This window comes from Oncorhynchus masou, chromosome 12 (genome assembly GCF_036934945.1).
Source record: "Oncorhynchus masou masou isolate Uvic2021 chromosome 12, UVic_Omas_1.1, whole genome shotgun sequence".
In the NCBI taxonomy this organism is placed as follows: domain Eukaryota; kingdom Metazoa; phylum Chordata; class Actinopteri; order Salmoniformes; family Salmonidae; genus Oncorhynchus; species Oncorhynchus masou.
In genome coordinates, this window is record NC_088223.1 from 95,542,878 (window position 1) to 95,558,702 (window position 15,825).

The following is a 15,825-nucleotide window of genomic DNA, read 5'->3' on the forward strand; positions in this document are numbered from 1 at the left end:
GTAGGCTGTGTTACCTGACTGTGTGGTAGGCTGTGTTACCTGACTGTGTGGTAGGCTGTGTTACCTGACTGTGTGGTAGGCTGTGTTACCTGACTGTGTGGTAGGCTGTGTTACCTGACTGTGTGGTAGGCTGTGTTACCTGTCTGTGTGGTAGGCTGTGTTACCTGACTGTGTGGTAGGCAGGCTGTGTGGTAGGCTGTCTGTGTTACCTGGCTGTGTGGTAGGCTGTGTTACCTGGCTGTGTGGTAGGCTGTGTTACCTGACTGTGTGGTAGGCTGTGTTACCTGACTGTGGTAGGCTGTGTTACCTGACTGTGTGGTAGGCAGGCTGTGTGGTAGGCTGTCTGTGTTACCTGGCTGTGTGGTAGGCTGTGTTACCTGACTGTGTGGTAGGCAGGCTGTGTGGTAGGCTGTCTGTGTTACCTGGCTGTGTGGTAGGCTGTGTTACCTGACTGTGTGGTAGGCAGGCTGTGTGGTAGGCTGTGTTACCTGGCTGTGTGGTAGGCAGGCTGTGTTACCTGGCTGTGTGGTAGGCTGACTGTGTTACCTGACTGTGTGGTAGGCAGTGTTACCTGACTGTGTGGTAGGCTGGCTGTGTGGTAGGCTGTGTTACCTGACTGTGTGGTAGGCTGTGTTACCTGTCTGTGTGGTAGGCTGTGTTACCTGACTGTGTGGTAGGCTGGCTGTGTTACCTGGCTGTGTGGTAGGCTGTGTTACCTGGCTGTGTGGTAGGCTGTGTTACCTGGCTGTGTGGTAGGCTGTGTTACCTGACTGTGTGGTAGGCTGTGTTACCTGACTGTGTGGTAGGCTGTGTTACCTGGCTGTGTGGTAGGCTGTGTTACCTGACTGTGTGGTAGGCTGTGTTACCTGGCTGTGTGGTAGGCTGTGTTACCTGGCTGTGTGGTAGGCTGTGTTACCTGACTGTGTGGTAGGCTGTGTTACCTGACTGTGTGGTAGGCTGTGTTACCTGACTGTGTGGTAGGCTGTGTTACCTGACTGTGTGGTAGGCTGTGTTACCTGGCTGTGTGGTAGGCTGTCTGTGTTACCTGACTGTGTGGTAGGCTGTGTTACCTGACTGTGTGGTAGGCTGTGTTACCTGACTGTGTGGTAGGCTGTGTTACCTGACTGTGTGGTAGGCTGTGTTACCTGACTGTGTGGTAGGCTGTGTTACCTGACTGTGTGGTAGGCTGTGTTACCTGGCTGTGTGGTAGGCTGTGTTACCTGACTGTGTGGTAGGCTGTGTTACCTGACTGTGTGGTAGGCTGTGTTACCTGACTGTGTGGTAGGCTGTGTTACCTGGCTGTGTGGTAGGCTGTCTGTGTTACCTGACTGTGTGGTAGGCTGTGTTACCTGACTGTGTGGTAGGCTGTGTTACCTGACTGTGTGGTAGGCTGTGTTACCTGACTGTGTGGTAGGCTGTGTTACCTGGCTGTGTGGTAGGCTGTGTTACCTGGCTGTGTGGTAGGCTGTGTTACCTGGCTGTGTGGTAGGCTGTGTTACCTGGCTGTGTGGTAGGCTGTGTTACCTGACTGTGTGGTAGGCTGTGTTACCTGACTGTGTGGTAGGCTGTCTGTGTTACCTGACTGTGTGGTAGGCTGTGTTACCTGGCTGTGTGGTAGGCTGTCTGTGTTACCTGACTGTGTGGTAGGCTGTGTTACCTGGCTGTGTGGTAGGCTGTCTGTGTTACCTGACTGTGTGGTAGGCTGTGTTACCTGGCTGTGTGGTAGGCTGTCTGTGTTACCTGACTGTGTGGTAGGCTGTGTTACCTGACTGTGTGGTAGGCTGTGTTACCTGACTGTGTGGTAGGCTGTGTTACCTGACTGTGTGGTAGGCTGTGTTACCTGACTGTGTGGTAGGCTGTGTTACCTGACTGTGAGGTAGGCTGTGTTACCTGACTGTGTGGTAGGCTGTGTTACCTGACTGTGTGGTAGGCTGTGTTACCTGACTGTGTGGTAGGCTGTGTTACCTGACTGTGTGGTAGGCTGTGTTACCTGACTGTGTGGTAGGCTGTGTTACCTGACTGTGTGGTAGGCTGTGTTACCTGACTGTGTGGTAGGCTGTGTTACCTGACTGTGTGGTAGGCAGTGTTACCTGACTGTGTGGTAGGCTGTGTTACCTGGCTGTGTGGTAGGCTGTGTTACCTGGCTGTGTGGTAGGCTGTGTTACCTGACTGTGTGGTAGGCTGTGTTACCTGACTGTGTGGTAGGCTGTGTTACCTGACTGTGTGGTAGGCTGTGTTACCTGGCTGTGTGGTAGGCTGTGTTACCTGACTGTGTGGTAGGCTGTGTTACCTGACTGTGTGGTAGGCTGTCTGTGTTACCTGACTGTGTGGTAGGCTGTGTTACCTGGCTGTGTGGTAGGCTGTCTGTGTTACCTGACTGTGTGGTAGGCTGTGTTACCTGGTGTGTGGTAGGCTGTGTTACCTGTCTGTGTGGTAGGCTGTGTTACCTGACTGTGTGGTAGGCTGTGTTACCTGACTGTGTGGTAGGCTGTGTTACCTGGTGTGTGGTAGGCTGTGTTACCTGGTGTGTGGTAGGCTGTGTTACCTGTCTGTGTGGTAGGCAGTGTTACCTGACTGTGTGGTAGGCTGGCTGTGTGGTAGGCTGTGTTACCTGGTGTGTGGTAGGCTGTGTTACCTGGTGTGTGGTAGGCTGTGTTACCTGGCTGTGTGGTAGGCTGTGTTACCTGGCTGTGTGGTAGGCTGTGTTACCTGGCTGTGTGGTAGGCTGTGTTACCTGGCTGTGTGGTAGGCTGTGTTACCTGGCTGTGTGGTAGGCTGTGTTACCTGACTGTGTGGTAGGCTGTGTTACCTGGCTGTGTGGTAGGCTGTGTTACCTGGCTGTGTGGTAGGCTGTGTTACCTGACTGTGTGGTAGGCTGTGTTACCTGACTGTGTGGTAGGCTGTGTTACCTGACTGTGTGGTAGGCTGTGTTACCTGACTGTGTGGTAGGCAGTGTTACCTGACTGTGTGGTAGGCTGTGTTACCTGGCTGTGTGGTAGGCTGTCTGTGTTACCTGGCTGTGTGGTAGGCTGTGTTACCTGACTGTGTGGTAGGCTGTCTGTGTTACCTGACTGTGTGGTAGGCTGTGTTACCTGACTGTGTGGTAGGCTGTGTTACCTGACTGTGTGGTAGGCAGTCTGTGTTACCTGACTGTGTGGTAGGCATCAGTCCTCCCAGACCACTCAGGTTGAGCCCAGGACCCAACATCTGACTGGAAGTCATCAGAGTCTGGGGACCGCTGCACAGACAGAGAGAGAGAGAGACTCAGCGAGCATAGCCTTGCTATTGAGAAAGGCCGCCGTAGGCAGACATGGCTCTCAAGAGAAGACAGGCTATGTGCTCACTGCCCACAAAATGAGGTGGAAATTGAGCTGCACTTCCTAACCTCCTGCCAAATTGTTTTATTGTATCACCCTGCAGACCTAGCAGGAAGAGAGCGAGAGGGGGGAGACATGGAGTTGACTGAGCTATAATGACAAACAAGGCTTAGAGACAGACTGAGGTATAACCCAGACAAGACTGACTGAGGTATAACCCAGACAAGACTGACTGAGGTATAACCCAGACAAGATAGACTGAGGTATAACCCAGACAAGACTGAAAGACAGACTGAGGTATAACCCAGACAAGACTGACTGAGGTATAACCCAGACAAGATAGACTGAGGTATAACCCAGACAAGATAGACTGAGGTATAACCCAGACAGAGACAGACTGAGGTATAACCCAGACAGAGACAGACTGAGGTATAACCCAGACAAGACTGACTGAGGTATAACCCAGACAAGATAGACTGAGGTATAACCCAGACAAGATAGACTGAGGTATAACCCAGACAGAGACAGACTGAGGTATAACCCAGACAAGACAGACTGAGGTATAACCCAGACAAGATAGACTGAGGTATAACCCAGACAAGACAGACTGAGGTATAACCCAGACAAGACTGACTGAGGTATAACCCAGACAAGACAGACTGAGGTATAACCCAGACAAGACAGACTGAGGTATAACCCAGACAAGACTGAAAGACAGACTGAGGTATAACCCAGACAAGACAGACTGAGGTATAACCCAGACAAGACTGACTGAGGTATAACCCAGACAAGATAGACTGAGGTATAACCCAGACAAGACTGACTGAGGTATAACCCAGACAAGACTTATTTAGTCTAGTGTCTCCAGTCAGAAGCTGTACTAGACAGATCCTCGCGCCGACAGAACCCTTACCACCAGAAGTTAATGGGTATCTGTAGGAGAAAGGTGTATGGTGGAGGAATGTGCTGAACGGAAGAAAGACGATCACACGTTGGCACTGACGGAGAGATGTGGACTAGTGAGGAATGGGGGGGGGGGTCGAGGTCAGGTCATGTTAAAGGAGAAGGAACAGTTTATTGCCTGTATCACTGAGCTTCCTGCCTAGTAATGAAGATGTAATGTTTAGAGAGAAGGAGGAGACTCCATCCAAACTGGACTATATATATATTACCACTGGTGGAAATCAGCTGGCCCAATGGGTGAATAAACTTGGTTTAACCTTTACTAATCGTCTGTAAGTTTTACGAGGTTCCTGTAGAACCAGACAAATAGAGTAGGTAGAATCAAACAAAATGTATTTATAAAGTCCTTCTTACATCAGCTGATGTCTCAAAGTGTTTGTAACAGAAACCTAAAACCCCCAAACAGCAAACGATGCAGATGTAGAAGCACGGAGCAGAGTGGTTTTCAAAACCCTATCCTCAGGGATCCCCAGACATTACACCATTTTATTGTATCCCTGAACTAGCTTGCCGGATTGACCTAGTCAAGGGTTTCATGACAATTACCATCAGGTTTCGGTTCTGGCTTTGTAATAGAATCAAACTAAAAGGTCCTTGGAGGAGAAGTTTCAAAACAACTAGGTTTTGATTTTAATATATTTTAGTCCTCATTTGAACTAATCTTCCAAGAGTCCTTAAACATTAAAATACAATTTATAATACGAACATATTTTTCACACATATATATAACACACTGTTACAAAACAGACATAACACACTAACATATTGACCCGATAAATACTAATAATGATAATAATAATAATGTCTAAAAATAGATTTTGATTCTCCATCTACCATAGTCCAGTGTAACTGTCCTATGTGTTATATTTTAAATGATTTTAAAGTATTGTTTTAAATTGTATTTATTGAAAGGTTTCTGGTTTGCTCAGTTAAATTATTCAATTTCCTTATTGCTCTAAATCAAAATAAAAATGCATGCCTATCTCTCTTTTCTGTCTGGATAACACTATTATTATTATTATTATTATTATTATTATTATTATTATGTATTAAGAGTATGTAGATCCTTACCAGACAGATCCCACCACGTTGAGGAAGTTGAGTCCAGCAGGGTGATGACCTGAGAGGAGCTGGTTGCTGTTGTGATGGAGGTTCTCATGGTGGGTAGAGGGATGGTCATTACGGGTAGGGCCTGGGACAGCTGCTGCTGGGGGGTCAGGAGGGCCTGGGGGTCCGGAGGAGTGGGGGTGACGGAGGGAGGGAGGGAAAGGAGGGAGTCGGGGGGGTGAGGGGTGGAACAAGGGGTGTTGGTGGGGGTGGACGGCTTCGGGGTCCCCGATCCTGAGAGAGGAGAGAGAGAGAGGTGGTCAGGGGGAGAAAAGTGGGGTAGAGAAGAGGAGGTAGAGAAGAGGGGGTCATGGACAAGAAGGGGTAGAGAAGAGGTGGTCAGGGGGAAGAAGGGGTAGAGAAGAGGGGGTAGAGAAGAGGGGAGGGGGTAGAGAAGAGGTGGTCAGGGGGAAGAAGGGGTAGAGAATATGGGTAGAGAATATGGGGTAGAGAAGAGGGGGTAGAGAAGAGGTGGTAGAGAAGAGGGTGTAGAGAAGAGGTGGTCAGGGGGAAGAGGGGGAGAGACGAGGGGGTCCGGGGGAAGAGGGGGGAGAGTAGAGGGGGTCAGGAGGAAGAGGGGGGAGAGAATAGGGGGTCAGGGGGAAGAGGGGGTCACGGAGAAGAGGGGGAAGGGGGAAGAGAAGAAGGGGTCCGGGCAAAGAGGGGGTTAATGGTAATTACACAAACAGGTATATACTGTTACCACTTGGTTACATAGTAATCATTTGTAACATGTTACCAAAACCATGTATTATGTCAACTTATTAGATAACATGAATCCTCCTACATTTACTGGACTGGTTGAACAGTACAGAAGAGAACCTCTTCTAGGGGATCTAGTCTCAGACCAATATGTAGTAGGGGGATCTAGTTTCAGACCAGTATGAAGGGGGATCTAGTTTCAGACCAGTATGTTGTAGGGGGATCTAGTTTCAGACCAGTATGAAGGGGGATCTAGTTTCAGACCAGTATGTTGTAGGGGGATATAGTTTCAGACCAGTATGAAGGGGGATCTAGTTTCAGGCCAGTATGTTGTAGGGGGATCTAGTTTTAGTTCCATATGTAGAGGATCTAGTTTCAGTCCCATATGTAGGGGATCTAGTTTCAGTCCCATATGTAGGGGATCTAGTTTCAGTCCCATATGTAGGGGATCTAGTTTCAGTCCCATATGTAGGGGATCTAGTTTCAGTCCCATATGTAGGGGATCTAGTTTCAGTCCCATATGTAGGGGATCTAGTTTCAGTCCCATATGTAGAGGATCTAGTTTCAGTCCCATATGTAGGGGATCTAGTTTCAGTCCCATATGTAGGGGATCTAGTTTCAGTCCCATATGTAGGGGATCTAGTTTCAGTCCCATATGTAGAGGATCTAGTTTCAGTCCCATATGTAGAGGATCTAGTTTCAGTCCCATATGTAGAGGATCTAGTTTCAGTCCCATATGTAGAGGATCTAGTTTCATTTTCTATGAACTGCCTTCTCATATAGTTAATTCCCCTCTTGTCCAGGTGGGAGAGGGCACTGTGATGTGCAAATGAGATTGCGTCACCTGTGGATCTGTTGGGGATCTGTTGGGGATCTGTTGGATCTGTTGGATCTGTTGGATCTGTTGGATCTGTTGGATCTGTTGGGGATCTGTTGGATCTGTTGGATCTGTTGGATCTGTTGGATCTGTTGGGGATCTGTTGGGGATCTGTTGGATCTGTTGGGGCGGTATGCGAATCGGAGTGGGTCAACGGTGTCTCTATTGATGCTGTTGATGTGAATGTCACGACCAGCCTTTCAAAGCTTCACTTCACTTCATAATTACATCTGTGAGTGCATTTAGGCAGGTAACCTAAGGAGCTCTTGGGAACAGGGACGATGGTGATCAGTTTGAAACATGTTGGGATTACAGACTGACACCCTCCAGCTGGTCTGCGCACGATTTGAGAACGAGCCCCGGTGTTCCGTTTGGATACACTCTTGTAGTCACTGTGGGGACGACATCGTCGATGCACTCATTGGTGAAGCCCGTGACTGATGTGGTGTACTCCCTCAATGCTATCAGATTGAATCGCGGAACATATCCCAGTTCTGTACTAGCAAAACAGTCTTGTAGCCTCGCGACTGCTTCGTCTGACCACTTCCGTATTGAACGCGTCACTGGTACTTCCTGTTTGAGCTTTTGTCTTGGAAGAAAAACAATGGGAGTCATGGTCAGAATTGCCAGAAGAAGGACGAGGGAGGGCCTTGTGTGCGTTTCTGTGGGTAGAATAGAAGTGGTCTAGCGCCCCTAGTGGTGCAGGAGACGTATTGGTAGAAGTGAGGTAGGACCGTTTTAAGTCTATCCGCATTAAAGTCCCCGCCCACCAGAAACGCCGCCTCTGGGTCAACGGTTTCTTGTTTGTTTTATGGCCCCATACAGTTGATTGAGTTGCCAGAGTGGTTTTGGCTTGTGGAGGAATGTAGACAAGCCGTGATAATTACTGATGAGCACTCTCTTGGTAGATTAAAGGGTCTGCAGTTTACCATGAGGTGTTCTATATATCATGTGAGCAAAAGCTCCAGATTTCCTTCACACAAGAAGCAGCTGTTATTTATGATAAAACACCTCCCTTTGTGTTCCTTCGAAGTTGGCCGTCCTGCTGCCACTGCATGGAGAATCTACAGAGTACTACGTCATCATCCAGGGAAGGATATTCTTGTCTCATTGCGCACTAGCGACTCCTGTGGCAGGCCGGGCACAGTGCACGCTGACCAGGTCGCCAGGTGTACGGTGTTTCCTCCGACACATTGGTGCGGCTGGCTTCCTGGTTGGATGTGACCCATGGCTCTCGACCTTCGCCTCTCCCGAGTCCGTACGGGAGTTGCAGCGATGAGACAAGACTGTAACTACCAATTGGGTACCACGAAATTGGGGAGAAAAAAAAGGGGTAAATTATTTTTTTTTAAAATATATATATATATTTATATTTTTTTTAACGTCTGGTAGGAGACTCTCGAATGAAGCTCATCCATCTTATTCTCCAGTGACCGGACATTTGAAAATGGAGGGGAGCATCATTCGGGTTTCTTTCTTCGCCTCAATTTCACCAGGACTTCACCTCCTCTCCCGCGTTTATGGCTGCAGCATTTTGACAGCACATGGAACAAAGGAATGGGGTCGGGTATGAACAGTGGAACAGCTGAGCCGGAGATTAAGTCATATTTGAAGTCTAATTGAAGGTTAGTAACTGTCGAGCCGATGTCCAGAAGTGCTTGGTGGTCATATGTGATACTAGTATAAACTTTATGTACAGACAAAGTTAAGATAAACATTGAAGTCACTAAATAGAAAAGCTGGAACTCGTACGCCTTCTCTGATTGGGTTGGAACTCGTAAGCCTTCTCTGATTGGGTTGGAACTCGTAAGCCTTCGCTGTTGGCGCCATCTTTCACACATGATTGACTGTTTGATAGACTGGCTGACTGTTTGATAGACTGACTGACTGTTTGACAGACTGACTGACTGTTTGATAGACTGACTGACCTTTTGATAGACTGACTGACTGACCTTTTAACAGACTGGCTGACTGACTGTTTGATAGACTGACTGACTGTTTGATAGACTGACTGACTGTTTGACAGACTGACTGACTGTTTGATAGACTGACTGACCTTTTGATAGACTAACTGACCTTTTGATAGACTGACTGACTGACCTTTTAACAGACTGGCTGACTGACTGTTTGATAGACTGACTGACTGTTTGATAGACTGGCTGACTGTTTGACAGACTGACTGACTGTTTGATAGACTGACTGACTGTTTGATAGACTGACTGACTGTTTGATAGACTGACTGACCTTTTGATAGACTGACTGACTGTTTGACAGACTGACTGACTGTTTGACAGACTGGTCAGGTACTCACTCTGTGTCGTCCCCATGGGAGATAGGGCTACCGGGGACAACAACCCCACCTGTCCTAACCGCCCCCCCAGCTGTAACCCCTGCCCCAGCTCCACAGAGTGCTTCCTACTCAGAGACTGGGGCTTGGCTGAGCCGGGGCTTGTTCCCGGGGGGGGCGTAGGACACTTAAGGAGACCACTGGTAGCCTGCGCTGAACTATACAGGTTACCTGGAGAGAGGAGAGGAGGAAGAGAGGGAGCAGGGAGAGATGGGAGAAAGTCGAAGCACCAATCAGATGTCAGGTAGAGAAGAACAACTTTCTGGTATGAGATGCAGCCGCAGACCTCCAGGCTGGTTAGAGAGGGGGGTAACCTGAGGAGCTGCTGCCCGACCCGGAGGGTAGTTTGACGGGGGGAGGCCGGTGCTTCACCCCCGTCCCCAACACACCTGAGGACTGAACCAAGGCTGATAGACCATCCACCTGGGGACACACAGCGGGCATTAGGTGAATCAACAACAAGCTCTGTCTCTCTACTGGCTGAGAGTTGGTTCTACAGTGTCTCTCTGCTGGCTGAGAGTTGGTTCTACAGTGTCTCTCTGCTGGCTGAGAGTTGGTTCTACAGTGTCTCTCTGCTGGCTGAGAGTTGGTTCTACAGTGTCTCTCTGCCAGGCTGAGAGTTGGTTCTACAGTGTGTTGTGGTGTGTCTCTCTGCCAGGCTGAGAGTTGGTTCTACAGTGTGTTGTGGTGTGTCTCTCTGCTGGCTGAGAGTTGGTTCTACAGTGTCTCTCTGCCAGGCTGAGAGTTGGTTCTACAGTGTGTTGTGGTGTGTCTCTCTGCCAGGCTGAGAGTTGGTTCTACAGTGTCTCTCTGCCAGGCTGAGAGTTGGTTCTACAGTGTCTCTCTGCCAGGCTGAGAGTTGGTTCTACAGTGTGTTGTGTTGTGTCTCTCTGCCAGGCTGAGAGTTGGTTCTACAGTGTCTCTCTGCCAGGCTGAGAGTTGGTTCTACAGTGTGTTGTGGTGTGTCTCTCTGCCAGGCTGAGAGTTGGTTCTACAGTGTCTCTCTGCCAGGCTGAGAGTTGGTTCTACAGTGTGTTGTGGTGTGTCTCTCTGCCAGGCTGAGAGTTGGTTCTACAGTGTCTCTCTGCCAGGCTGAGAGTTGGTTCTACAGTGTCTCTCTACTGGCTGAGAGTTGGTTCTACAGTGTGTTGTGGTGTGTCTCTCTACTGGCTGAGAGTTGGTTCTACAGTGTGTTGTGGTGTGTCTCTCTGCCAGGCTGAGAGTTGGTTCTACAGTGTGTTGTGGTGTGTCTCTCTACTGGCTGAGAGTTGGTTCTACAGTGTGTTGTGGTGTGTCTCTCTGCCAGGCTGAGAGTTTGTTCTACAGTGTGTTGTGGTGTGTCTCTCTGCCAGGCTGAGAGTTTGTTCTACAGTGTGTTGTGGTGTGTACCTCTGTCTCTCTACTGGCTGAGAGTTGGTTCTGTCCCATGATGCCTGAGTTCCGAGACATTTTCACCTGGCACTTCACGTCCTGCTCATACACACCTTTATACTGGGATAGAAACCTGGAACACACACACACACACCAGTCAACGCCCTACAACACAGTCAACGCCCTACAACACAGTCAACGCCCTACAACACAGTCAACGCCCTACAGCACAGCCAACGCCCTACAACACAGCCAACGCCCTACAACACAGTCAACGCCCTACAACACAGTCAACGCCCTACAACACAGTCAACGCCCTACAACACAGCCAACGCCCTACAACACAGCCAACGCCCTACAACACAGCCAACGCCCTACAACACAGCCAACGCCCTACAACACAGCCAACGCCCTACAACACAGCCAACGCCCTACAACACAGCCAACGCCCTACAACACAGCCAACGCCCTACAACACAGCCAACGCCCTACAACACAGCCAACGCCCTACAACACAGCCAACGCCCTACAACACAGCCAACGCCCTACAACACAGTCAACGCCCTACAACACAGTCAACGCTCTACAACACAGCCAACGCCCTACAACACAGTCAACGCCCTACAACACAACCAACGTCCTACAACACAGCCAACGCCCTACAACACAGCCAACGCTCTACAACACAGCCAACGCTCTACAACACAGCCAACGCCCTACAACACAGTCAACGCCCTACAACACAGCCAGCGCTCTACAACACAGTCAAAGCTCTACAACACAGTCAACGCCCTACAACACAGCCAACGCCCTACAACACAGCCAACGCCCTACAACACAGCCAACGCCCTACAACACAGTCAACGCCCTACAACACAGCCAACGCCCTACAACACAGTCAACGCCCTACAACACAGCCAACGCCCTACAACACAGTCAACGCTCTACAACACAGTCAACGCCCTACAACACAGTCAACGCTCTACAACACAGCCAACGCTCTACAACACAGTCAACGCCCTACAACACAGTCAACGCTCTACAACACAGCCAACGCCCTACAACACAGTCAACGCCCTACAACACAGTCAACGCCCTACAACACAGTCAACGCCCTACAGCACAGCCAACGCTCTACAACACAGTCAACGCCCTACAACACAGCCAACGCCCTACAACACAGCCAACGCCCTACAACACAGTCAACGCTCTACAACACAGTCAACGCCCTACAACACAGCCAACGCCCTACAACACAGTCGGCGCCCTACAACACAGTCAACGCCCTACAACACAGCCAACGCCCTACAACACAGCCAACGCCCTACAACACAGTCAACGCCCTACAACACAGCCAACGCCTTACAACACAGCCAACGCCCTACAACACAGTCAACGCCCTACAACACAGTCAACGCCTTACAACACAGCCAACGCCCTACAACACAGCCAACGCCCTACAACACAGCCAACGCCCTACAACAGCCAACGCCCTACAACACAGCCAACGCCCTACAACACAGCCAACGCCCTACAACACAGCCAACGCCCTACAACACAGCCAACGCCCTACAACACAGCCAACGCTCTACAACACAGCCAACGCTCTACAACACAGCCAACGCCCTACAACACAGTCAACGCCCTACAACACAGCCAGCGCTCTACAACACAGTCAAAGCTCTACAACACAGTCAACGCCCTACAACACAGCCAACGCCCTACAACACAGCCAACGCCCTACAACACAGCCAACGCCCTACAACACAGTCAACGCCCTACAACACAGCCAACGCCCTACAACACAGTCAACGCCCTACAACACAGCCAACGCCCTACAACACAGTCAACGCTCTACAACACAGTCAACGCCCTACAACACAGTCAACGCTCTACAACACAGCCAACGCTCTACAACACAGTCAACGCCCTACAACACAGTCAACGCTCTACAACACAGCCAACGCCCTACAACACAGTCAACGCCCTACAACACAGTCAACGCCCTACAACACAGTCAACGCCCTACAGCACAGCCAACGCTCTACAACACAGTCAACGCCCTACAACACAGCCAACGCCTACAACACAGCCAACGCCCTACAACACAGTCAACGCTCTACAACACAGACAACGCCCTACAACACAGCCAACGCCCTACAACACAGTCGGCGCCCTACAACACAGTCAACGCCCTACAACACAGCCAACGCCCTACAACACAGCCAACGCCCTACAACACAGTCAACGCCCTACAACACAGCCAACGCCTTACAACACAGCCAACGCCCTACAACACAGTCAACGCCCTACAACACAGTCAACGCCTTACAACACAGCCAACGCCCTACAACACAGCCAACGCCCTACAACAGCCAACGCCCTACAACACAGCCAACGCCCTACAACACAGCCAACGCCCTACAACACAGCCAACGCCCTACAACACAGCCAACGCCCTACAACACAGTCAACGCCCTACAACACAGCCAACGCCCTACAACACAGCCAACGCCCTACAACACAGCCAACGCCCTACAACAGCCAACGCCCTACAACACAGCCAACGCCCTACAACACAGCCAACGCCCTACAACACAGCCAACGCCCTACAACACAGCCAACGCTCTACAACACAGCCAACGCCCTACAACACAGCCAACGCTCTACAACACAGTCAACGCCCTACAACACAGCCAACGCCCTACAACAGAGAACAAATGTTTTCAGAAAGAACAAATAGACAAGTCACTTACCGATCAGCATCTCTCTTTGAGCCTATTAGGGACCTGGTGGGAAGAAAGACACTGTCAAAGCCAGTCAAAATATGATGTTCCTCTGCGGGTTTGCACCCTCCCCCCTCCTTACGCTGGATGTAGGAGGTGAAGGTCGCTGTTGTCTTCCTCAGCGCAGTAGATCTTTCCGTAGACCAGAGGGTCGCCCACCGACTGGAAGATGGACACCTTGGTCCTCTGGCCCCCGACCTCACACTCAAACGTATAGTTATCTATCACTTCCTGTCCGGGGGGGAGATAAAGAGTGTGACACTAGGAAGAGAGTAGTCTTACCTCTGCAGGCCAGACAGTGGGTCAGTAAGAGGGGAAGATAAAGAGTGTGACACCAGGGAGTGAGAAGTCTTACCTCTGCAGGCCAGACAGTGGGTCAGTAAGAGGGGAAGATAAAGAGTGTGACACCAGGGAGTGAGAAGTCTTACCTCTGCAGGCCAGACAGTGGGTCAGTAAGAGGGGAAGATAAAGAGTGTGACACCAGGGAGTGAGAAGTCTTACCTCTGCAGGCCAGACAGTGGGTCAGTAAGAGGGGAAGATAAAGAGTGTGACACCAGGAAGTGAGAAGTCTTACCTCTGCAGGCCAGACAGTGGGTCAGTAAGAGGGGAAGATAAAGAGTGTGACACCAGGAAGTGAGAAGTCTTACCTCTGCAGGCCAGACAGTGGGTCAGTAAGAGGGGAAGATAAAGAGTGTGACACCAGGGAGTGAGAAGTCTTACCTCTGCAGGCCAGACAGTGGGTCAGTAAGAGGGGAAGATAAAGAGTGTGACACCAGGAAGTGAGAAGTCTTACCTCTGCAGGCCAGACAGTGGGCTGAGACTCCTGCAACCTCACTGACTTCTCTACCACTGCATATTTCTCTACCTGGGAACACAGAGGCAGTTTGAGCATGAACACTACTCAGGGCTCAATTCCAATTAAAGGCAGTCAAATTCAGGAAGTAAACTGAAACCCCAATTCAATAATTGAAAAAAATAAAAATAATAATTGGCATCTATTTTCAATGAGCTCAATAAGCTGAAAAAGGAGAAACTATTTTATTTAAAAAAAAAAAATGTATTTTTAATTTAAATCACTTTCTGAAATGACTGACTTCAATTGATATTGACCCCCGACCCTGGTCCATATCTCTGACCGACAACGGTCGTGGCAGACAGGTGGGCGTGGTCGAGAAAAGACTCACATCAATCTCCTTGGGGACAGTGAGTTGGCAGCTGCTCTGCTTCCACATGTCCACACACTGTGAACGAGAGAAGGGGACAGAACGGTAAGAGGTCAGTCTGAACTCAGTGTGTTGTTGGGATTGGATTTGTAAAAAGGTGTTTGTAAATTGGAGGGTAATTGTGATCTCAACTTTTCCGGCCTTGGAGATCTTCAGGTCTATCGAGAGGGCCGGCTTCCTCTCCTTCCTCCTCTGCAGGTAGTCATAGAGACGCAGCTGGGGGGGCGTGGGCAGGTAGGACAGCTCCTGCTGATGGTTCAGCGCCGCCCGAGAGTGATGCTTAAAACAACTATGGAAAGAGGAGAGACAGGTCAGTGTGTCTCTCAGAACAGCTGGAGATCAGGTATGCAGAATAGCTAGTGCAGGTGTGTGTGTTTTCAGGTGACTGTGTGTGTGTCTGTGTGTGTAGCGTGCCTCTGTGTGTGTGTGTGTCTGTGTGTGTCTGTGTCTGTGTGTGTGTGTCTGTGTCTGTGTGTGTCTGTGTGTGTGTGTGTGTCTGTGTGTGTCTGTGTGTGTCTGTGTGTGTATGTGTGTGTGTCTGTGTATGTATGTGAGTGTGTGTATGTATGTGTGTGTGTGTGTGTGTGTGTGTGTGTGTGTGTGTGTGCATATGTATGTGTGTGTGTGTATGTATGTGTGTGTGTGTATGTATGTGTGTGTGTGTATGTATGTGTGTGTGTGTGTGTATGTATGTGTGTGTGTATGTATGTGTGTGTGTGTGTGTGTGTGTACCGTTTCATAGAGTGAGTGTTCATCTTCTGCTTGTTATAGAGCAGGTGGTTGGCTGTACAGGTGACAGAGAGAGATGGATCCAGACACAGAGGATCAGCTGTGGCCAGCAGTAACTGGCTCTCCAACTGGAACTTATCGTCCTGGAGAGGGGAGAGAGGAGAGAGGAGAGGGGGGAGAGGGGAGAGGGGGAGAGAGGAGAGGGGAGAGGGGAGAGGAGAGGGGAGAGGGGAGAGGGGAGAGGGGAGAGAGGAGAGAGGAGAGGGGAGAGGAGAGAGGAGAGAGGAGAGAGAGAGAGGAGAGATGGAGAGGAGAGGGGGAGAGGAGAGATGGATCCAGACACAGAGGATCAGCTGTGGCCAGCAGTAACTGGCTCTCCAACTGGAACTTATCGTCCTGGAGA

At 50.0% G+C, this 15,825-nt stretch overlaps 1 pseudogene; it reads right to left on the reverse strand.

Moving 5' to 3' along the window:
• Positions 1 to 15,825, reverse strand: part of LOC135551099 (transcription factor SPT20 homolog) — a 45,713-nt pseudogene that overhangs the window by 13,756 nt on the left and 16,132 nt on the right.